Genomic DNA, 7,415 nt, shown 5'->3' on the forward strand with positions numbered 1-7,415 from the left:
AAGTGTTGATATCTGCAAGTACTCAAATCAAACTCTGAGGTTTATCTTGAAAGGTATGAACAAAAGACAAGAATACCTACAGAAGACAGGAGGAAACTTGGAGGGCCACAGGAAAGAGATTGAGCAAATGATTGAGGATTGGGTCCAAGCAAGAGAATGGTATAAAAGCATGTATGTCAGCTGCAACAAGTATATCTCCTACAAAAAGCAGTTAAAGAAAGGAGATGTGCACAAGAGAGTGAAGCTGAATTGAAGAACCTGTTTGTTTGAATTTTTATCTTTTATGTAATTTGATTTTCAAAAACATCAGTAACTGGTTTCAAATTGCAAGTATTATGTTTCCACTGTTTGGAAATTTTCTGTTCATATAGGTAGTTCATTTTCTTACAATACTTAGGGGGAAACTGTTAGGAAACTTTATTTGTAAGTATTGAAGAAAATCACAATCAACTGGATCTATGAAGAGATAACAGTCCTGAAGATCAAAACAAAAAGAAGAAGATCAGATAGGAAAACTGAAATACGCAGCATCTACTTCAAAGAATCACAAGTTGATCAAGAGCTGATTTGGATTATCAGAGAAGGTCATTTTTGATGGATCTGATCATCAGTTTCTGACGATTCTGCTCATCAGACTTTCTGATGATTTGTTCACCAGAATTTCTGATTAAGTGGTTTATCAGAAATTCTGATTAATACCCCACTTGTCTAAAACCAAGCTCTATCCTGCCACCATGACCGAAGCAAGTTGATATTATTGGATATCATGATTACAAAGGCAACTTGAACATTGGATTCAATGAATATGTCAAATTGCTACTTTATGCAGGACTTATTGCATGAATAAACTATTGTTTATTCATGTACCCGGCCTTCTATAAATAGAAGGCCCAACCAGCAGAAGACAATTGAGTTTGAAGCTTATCATTCATATACAACACACAAACTCCATTGCTCTTCTCACCCACAGAATTCAAGATTCATTTGTATTAGATAATAATCTTACAATCACCTTGTAAACTATTTTGTTTCAAAGTGATATAAACTTGATAATTCTGTAGGTCTTGTTTCTGAAAGTTTGATTTCCATTTCCGCACATCTTGTCCACATCTACTAAAATCACATGCCATATTTCGTGAAAAGAAGTTGTTAAGGCCATACCGGGTCCAACAAGACCTAATATGTTCAATTGAGAATTAGTATCGTTCACTTTGTTGTATAAAGCATGATCACACTATCAAAGACGTATGCAACAAATAAGTTATACTTCTACTCGTTTTATTTACTTATAACGCATTGATCATTTAAGGATAAAAATTACAGAAAATACTTACTTTCCTTTGCACCATCATTATAAAGTGGGGGTAACGGCTCTATGTTAAAAAGATCCACAACTTGCTAATAGGTGAAACAACCAAAAGAGCAGCACATTCATTATAAATTAAGTCATATTAACCAGTTCATTATAAATTAAGCCATATAACTATAAATTAAGCTCAATATGTTTTCTTAAAACTTACATGCAATAGGAATCAAAGGCTTCATGATCTAAGAGAGATACTATCACAGAGAACAAACATAAAGATTCCAGAAACAGAGACATCTAAAAGACCCCAACATCACCTAAGTATAAGAAAAGGCAAAACATAAATTATTAATAGCCAGTGAATTAGCAAAAAGTGTGACGCATATTGCACTGCATAACGTAAACATGTAGCCACTAGCGATTCATCACCAAAAATAGAAATCCAAAAGACAGAAAAAAAAACAATACTAATGATATATCTCATTTAAAACTAACAGACTTGATCAGAAGGCCAATTATAAAACATTGGCATCATGTTTCCACGTTCAACAACATTGAAATACATCACTCTTATTCTTCTAAATGATCCATTGTATTTCTGGGCATGTGCTACTGTTGAAGTGTACACTATTGGGGCGTATCCTGTTATTTGGTTAATTGTCCATAGCTTTATAGCCTAGTGGCATCTTGGAGGTGGGATAAGACTTTGGGACCAATAGGTCATGGGTTCGATTCCCACAATGGGGGTTTTTCCCATATTTACTGGGTTTCCTCCTGAATTGGTGTATAGGCATTATGCCTAGTGGAGATGGATATGTGTTAAAATAACAAGTGTTTTCAGTTTAAATGTTTATGCCTTTTATATCCGGTTCTCATTTTTATCCGATTCTTATTTTACTTCTTTCTGTTTTGTGAGGTTTTATCTGCTGGGCCGGCTCTTTGTCTTGCTGCTCGTTGGGCTTGAAGCAGCCGTATGGGCTTGTAGCTGCTGCGTGGGCTTCGCTGTTTTAGGGCATCAGTTTTGCCCTTTTTATTGGGGGCTGCGAGAGGTGCAGTATATTCAACCTGCTGCCATCTTCTTTTACATATTCTTGTCAGTTTCCTTCACATGTTCATACGTGAGGTTTCTGCACTTTGTTGAAGATTATTGCCATTATTATCTTTTCATACTTTTTCTACCAGCAAGCGGTGTTGACCTGTTAATCTTCCTTGTAATTTTGATCAGCCAGTTGTTTAATAAAATTATCTCTCTGTTCATTCTTGAGTTCTGACATGGTATCAGAGCTCAAGGGGTGATTCTGGTACTCGTTCCGCTGCGTACTAAGGTTCGGTCAACAAGGTGTGCTAGATCGGTCACAGATCTAGGGTTTTGCTTAGATCCGCTTCTGATTTGGGGCTTTCATTGGTGTGCTTGCCTACGGCCAGAGTCAAGACTCTGATTCGACTCTCAAGGGAGCATCACTGGTTTTTTCTCTGCCTCATAGTCACGTAACCCTAAGTGAAGGTTACGGACTGTGAGTTCTATTTGGAGAACCCTAACTTGGGAACCAGTCTCTGTGAGATCTTTCTTGTTTTTTCTGGTTTATCTTTAGGGCTTCTGCACTAAGGCTTGCGCTGGCACCTATTGAGTGACGAACCAGCGATCTGGAACACTGGTGCAGATCTGCCATTTGGTGTTATTTCTGTTTTTTTTTTTTTTGTGTGTGTAAGTCTATATTCAGTATCTTGGTTGTTCTTTGCTTGGCTATCTATCTTTGGCTATCTGTGTCTTTTTACTGATTGATTATTTGCTTAGCGTTTCTGTTTACTATGGGTGATAGGACTGAGTCTTCTGTTACGTTGATTAGCAAACTTGATGCTAGTGATCCTTTATACTTACATGCTAGTGATTCTAGTGGGCTTACTGTTGTTAATATCAAGTTAAAGGGAACTGAGAATTATGTGGTCTGGTCTAATGCCATGAAACTTGCATTAATGGCTAAAAACAAATTAGGGTTTATTGATGGTACTTGTTCTAGGTCTAAAACTGATGATGTTTTAGCTAGTCAATGGGATCGTTGCAATTCTATTGTGTTAACTTGGATTCTAAATTCTGTTTCGGATGAGTTGTATGTTGGTCAAGTATATTCAAAACTTGCTTCAGAGGTTTGGAATGACTTAAAAGACACATATGATAAGGTTGATGGTTCTGTGGTTTTTGGTTTGTATCAAAAAATTAATTCTGTGAGTCAAAATGGGACTAGTGTGTCTGAATATTATCATAGAATTAACACAATGTGGAAACAGTTTGATGCCATCCTTAAGTTACCCTCTTGTACTTGCAATTCCTCTACTAAGTTTAATGAGTTTAGTCATTTAATCAAGCTTATGCAGTTTTTGATGGGATTAGATGACATTTATCAACCTGTTAGGACCAATTTGTTGACAAGGGATCCTCTTCCTACTATTAAAACTGCTTTCTCAATTATATCTAGAGAGGAATCACACAGAGAATCTAATAATGTTTCGAAAACTCCTAATGTTGGTTTTGTTGCTAAGGCAAATAACTTTAATGACAATAAGAAAAAATCTAATAAAGGTCCTAATCCCGATCTTAAGTGCTCTCATTGCAATAAGCTTGGTCACACAGTTGATAGATGTTTTGAATTGCATGGGTATCCTTCCAATTATAGACAAAAATCAAATCAAAATGGTCATCAATGGTCAAGGTCTAACAATTATGTTAGTAATGGTGCTAGTTCTTCTGTGAGTGATAAATGTGCTAGTTCATTGAATTCCTTAACTGCTGATCAATTTTCTATGTTGCTAGGACTGCTAAATGAGAACAGAACTGAAGATACCAATAAGTTCAATGTAGGAGGTAAATGCAATAGTTCCTTCTCTTCACTAGGTTGGAACACGAATGTTTTTTTGTTTTAACTCAAATGATGTTTCAACACAAAATCTGAATTGGATTATTGATTCTGGTGCAAACCAGCATATGGTTACGACTAGTGAAAACATGTTTAATTTAGTTGATGTCTCTGAGTATAACATAACTGTTAAGCATCCAAATGGTACTAATGCTAAAGTTACTAAAATTGGTTGTTTCAAACTGACAGATTCTGTGGTTCTAAAAGACGCCTTTGTCATTCCTGAATATTGTGTGAATCTTATTTCTGTGTATAAGTTAGCCAAGGATAATAAGCTTAGAGTTGTCTTTGATGAAAATGCTTGCTATATTCAGGATTTATGCTTAAAGAAAACCCTGGTGACTGGTAGACAATCTGAGGGTCTATATTTTTGTGGTAACTCTCATAGTTCTGCTTTTACCTATTTAAGTAAGGCTGAAAATATAAAGCTTTGGCATTCTAGACTGGGTCATCCTGCTGAACAAGTGTTAAATATTTTACAAATTAAGTCTGAATCTAATGAAATTAATCCTTGTGATGTGTGTCACAAGGCTAAACAACATAGGATTCATTTTCCACTTAGTGACCATAAATCAACTAAGGTTGGAGATCTTCTTCACCTAGATGTTTGGGGACCTTACAAGGTTACTAGTATAGAGGGGTATAAATACTTTCTCACCATTGTTGATGACTTTACCAAATCTGTTTGGGTTTATTTAATGAAATCAAAATCTGAAGTTTTTGAAAACATACAAAGTTTTTATAACCTGGTTAAAACTCAATTTGAAGTTAATATCAAGGTTTTCAGGAGTGATAATGGTTCAGAATTCATTAACTTGCAAATGTCAACTTTTGTCAAACAAAAAGGAATCATTCATCAAACGTCTTGTACATATACTCCACAACAGAATGGTGTTGTGGAGAGGAAACATAGACACTTGTTGAACATTGCAAGAGCTTTAATATTTCAGTCTAATGTCCCTCTTAATTTCTGGTCAGAATGTGTTCTTACTGCTTCCTACTTAATCAACAGGCTTCCTTCTTCTGTGTTGCATGGTTGTTCTCCTTATGAAATGTTGTTTGGTTTCAAACCTTCTCTTGATCACTTGAAAGTTTTTGGTTGTCTCTGTTATTTTACTGTTTTAAATAACCTTGATAAACTTGAAGAGAGAGCTGAAAAATGCGTTTTTATGGGATATTCAAACTTTAAAAAGGGATATAAAGTTTGGAGTCTAGATCAAAAGAAATTTATCTTTTCTAGGGATGTTAGTTTTCATGAAACCGTGTTTCCTTTTAAAAATAATGCATGTTCTGGTTTAGAAAATCCTAAAAACTTAAATCAATTAAATTTTTTTGATAACTTTGAATTTTCAAGTGATGTAAATCCCAATGATGAAGAGAAGGTCTCTACTGACTCAACTACCTTGACACAGCAACACAGTGATGAGGTTGAATCACCTGAGGATAGTGATACTCAGCGATCATCAGGGACTGATGATTCATCTGAGAGTAATGAGTCCCTAAGGGATGAAACTGGTCCTGTGAGGGCTGAGTCTAGTAGTGTTAATGACGAGTCAAACCTTCCTGAGGGTACCATTCCCATTAGAAGATCATCTAGATCCTCAACTGCCCCAAAAAGATTTGAGGACTTTATTGTTGGAAATGCTAGATATAGCTATGATAAGTATGTTGGCTATTCTAGTTTGCCTAGTGAAAATGTGTGTTTTGCTGCTAATATTAATAAACTGGTTGAGCCTTGTTCTTATAAAGATTCTATTAAAGATAAACGGTGGGTAGATGCTATGAATGATGAATTATCAGCTTTGTATAGGAATAATACGTGGGATATCGTTGACTTACCTAATGGAAAAAAACCTATTGGGTGTAAATGGGTCTTTAAAGTAAAGTATAAGTCAACAGGTGAAATTGATAGGTTTAAGGCTAGACTTGTTGCAAAGGGATTTAATCAACGGGAGGGAATAGATTTTGAGGAAACATTTTCTCCCGTTGTTAAAATGGTTACTGTGAGGTGTGTTATTAGTATGTCTGTTCAGAATAACTGGCCGTTATACCAACTTGACGTGAATAACGCTTTTTATATGGTAATCTTAGAGAAGAGGTCTATATGTCATTACCTGATGGTTTAGGTGTTGAAAAGCAAGGTAAAGTGTGTAAGTTAAACAAGTCTTTATACGGTCTGAAACAAGCTCCACGTATGTGGAATGAAAGGCTTGTTCAGGTAGTGGTTAAAATTTGCTTTAATCAGTCCAAATGTGATCATTCCCTGTTTATTAAGTCTGTTAATTCAGTGTTTGTTGTTCTTCTTGTCTATGTTGACGATATTGTGTTAACAGGAAACAGTGAAGATGAAATAAATAAGGTTAAACATCTTTTAAAAACTGAATTTTTAATAAAGGATCTCGGTTTATTAAAATTCTTCCTGGGAATTGAAGTGATAAAAACTGCTGATGGTGTGTGTCTTACTCAAAGAAAGTACTGTATGGATCTATTGAATGAATATGGGATGAGTGGGAGTAAACCCACTAGTTGTCCCATAGAACAAAATCATGTTTTGACAAATTTAACAAAAAAGAAGTCAAAGAATGTTGATGTTACCCAGTATCAAAAACTTGTAGGTAAATTAATTTACCTATCTCATACTAGGCCAGATATAGCCTACTCCGTTCATTATTTGTCTCAGTTTATGTACAAGCCTACTGAGGCTCACACTCAAATTGCCTTTAAACTATTAAGATACTTAAAGGGTGCTCCTGGTGCTGGAATTTTGTTTAAAAAGGGAAGTTCTTTCCATCTAACAGCCTTCATTGATTCTGATTGGGCAAAATGCGTTGACAGCAGAAGGTCTGTCACTGGTTTCTGCATATTTCTTGGTGCGCCTTTGATTTGGTGGAAAAGTAAGAAACAAAGTGTTGTGTCAAGATCGTCCGCCGAAGCAGAGTATAGGTCAATGTGCAGTGCCACATGTGAAGTGTTATGGTTGATAAACCTTCTTAGAGAATTAAAAATTGATGTTGACATTCCTGTTGAGCTAAAGTGTGATAATAGTGCAGCTTTATCTATTGCTGCGAACCCTGTGTTTCATGATAAAACTAAGCATTTTGAGGTTGATCTTTTTTTCTTAAGGGAAAAAATTGCTGCTGGGATGATTAAAACCCTTGGCGTTAAGTCTGAGCATCAATTGGCTGACCTGTACACAA

The sequence above is a fragment of the Helianthus annuus genome, chromosome 17 (assembly GCF_002127325.2).
Source record: "Helianthus annuus cultivar XRQ/B chromosome 17, HanXRQr2.0-SUNRISE, whole genome shotgun sequence".
NCBI classification, from domain to species: Eukaryota; Viridiplantae; Streptophyta; class Magnoliopsida; order Asterales; family Asteraceae; genus Helianthus; species Helianthus annuus.